Below are 2,101 nucleotides of genomic sequence, written 5' to 3'. Positions count from 1 at the left end.
AGGGGGAGAAAATATCGGCGGCTGAGCCGTGATTCGAACCAGCGCGCTCAGATTCTCTCGCTTCCTAGGCGGACGCGTTACCTCTAGGCCATCACTCCACATGGGATAGAGAGTCATGCTCCTGACCCAGCCAGCTAAACGTGGGAATGACGTCACTTCGCGCCATGGAGGCAGCATTACTGTGCAAGAGGAGGAGGAAGGCGATCAGGAAGTTGGTGGATGAGTCTGTGTGTTGGTGGTGGGGGAGTGGGGGTGGAGGGGGGGTTGTCGGGAGGGGTGCGGGGAGGCGGAGGGGCGGAAGTGAGCGAGGCTGTGGAGGTTGAGGTGGTTCTGGTCACCACCGTTGTTGACTAGGGACTTGGCTGTCTGAAAAAGTGAAGGAATATCATTAGTAGTAGTAGTAGTAGTAGCAGTGGTGGTGTCATTATTGCTGCTGTTGTTGTTATCATCATCATTATCATTACTGTTATCGACACGGTGATATTATTGGAAACAGTACTGATAATGAAATGATAATCATGATGACGAAGAGGACAAGGAGAAAGAGAGGGAGGAGGAAGAAGAGATGAAGAGTGTGATGGTCGTTTTGATGATACAAATATAAAACGTAGATCGGTTCACGTATTCATCTTAATTATATTACAACGTTTAAGATAGAAAAATAAAACAGAACAAAAATCAGTCAGGGGAATATTGACGATGTCTTTCTCCCACCCAAGACGTGAAGGAGCTTGAACAGCATGGTGTGCTTGGTAGAGAACGATGTTGTGGGTGTTTAGGATCGGGAAATAATCGATATGCTTCTGACTTTTGCTTACCAGGAGACCAAAAAGTTTTAACAAAACTGGCCGAGTGCCGTGCTGGATGTATTATCACAGTCTTTCAAAGGCAACAGAAGCAGCCACACAGTCCTCCTGGCACGTAAACACACAGCCGTGTTGGCACTTTCTGGCACACACACAAACACACACACACACACACACACACACACACACACACACACACACACACACACACACACAGACTTTCTGGCACACAAACACACACAGACTTCGTGGCATACAAACACACATATTCTCGCCCTTTCTCAAAGGTGGGACTTTCCACCCCTTCAAAACCCCCACCTCCACCCCCCACCCCCACCCCTCACCCCTTTTTACCGTTCTTTTCACTGAAAAGCAGAATGAAAAACTAATTGCCAAAAACACCACAATCTCTTCAACCAAAAGAGTTCAATTAAACCAGCCACCAACGGGCCGCCCATTAGATAAGCACGACGGTCACCCCTTTGAAACCCGTCCAAAGCCAGTATCAGTCACCGAACCAGCCCACCACCACCACCACCACCACACCACCACAGGATCGTAATGGTTACCGAAGAGCCCGCGTGTCCGATTGATTTCCGATTGTCGACTGACGTATCGAAAACTGAACACAGCACTTGTCCCTGTAAAATCGATAGGGGTCGTAAATCCAGAATCTCTTTTTTTTCTGTGGGTCCGTTCCGAATGGGGAGGGTTTAGTTTGGGGTACGGGCGGTGCGAAACTGACGCTGACTTTTGTCAGCCCCCAGGTTTGTTTGTTTTGTGTTTTTTTTCTTTTTTCCAAACATATCTTTTAATCGGTGACGTTTTTTCCCTTCCTATTCCGTTTAATACTTAGTCAAATGCTTTATTTATTGCAGCCGACTCGAGAGAAAAGAAGGGGTCTTTGAAGTGGATTGGATCCGCTTTTTTGGTGTACACGTGTGAATGAATGAAAAATGACCAAGAAAACCGACATCGTAAAATAAAATAAAAAAGAAGAAAAAAAGAAGAAGAAAGGTTCTCCAGACAAGGTTTATAGAACCAAGAACAATAGGTTCCTGAGCGAGGCTTTGATTGCTCTGTCAGATAGTGTCTGACTTAACGGTATCGATTAGTCCGACACGAATAAAAATTGTATAATTTTGTGAAGATATGGACAGAAAGAAGAACTTAGAAAACAGAATCCAGTGAAAGACATTACAAGAAGATGCAGATAATAGAGAGTGAGATGAAGGGAGGAGGAGGAAAGGGGAGAGAGAGAGAGAGAGGGAGGAACAAGAGCAGTATTATATACC

At 45.8% G+C, this 2,101-nt stretch overlaps 1 protein-coding gene across 2 annotated transcripts in view; it reads right to left on the bottom strand.

Moving 5' to 3' along the window:
• Positions 1–225: 225 nt before the first annotated feature.
• LOC143280862 (uncharacterized) overlaps positions 226–2,101 on the bottom strand; it is a 33,584-nt gene continuing 31,708 nt past the window's right edge. The window contains exon 2 of one of the 2 annotated variants that reach the window (XM_076585588.1): positions 226–366. The gene's annotated coding sequence lies outside the window, so the exon portion shown is untranslated. The remainder of the gene's footprint in view (positions 367–2,101) is intronic. The other variant, XM_076585589.1, reaches the window with a different exon arrangement.

The sequence above is a fragment of the Babylonia areolata genome, chromosome 4 (genome assembly GCF_041734735.1).
Source record: "Babylonia areolata isolate BAREFJ2019XMU chromosome 4, ASM4173473v1, whole genome shotgun sequence".
Lineage (NCBI taxonomy): Eukaryota > Metazoa > Mollusca > Gastropoda > Neogastropoda > Buccinidae > Babylonia > Babylonia areolata.
This window is presented reverse-complemented; position numbering and strand designations above follow the sequence as displayed.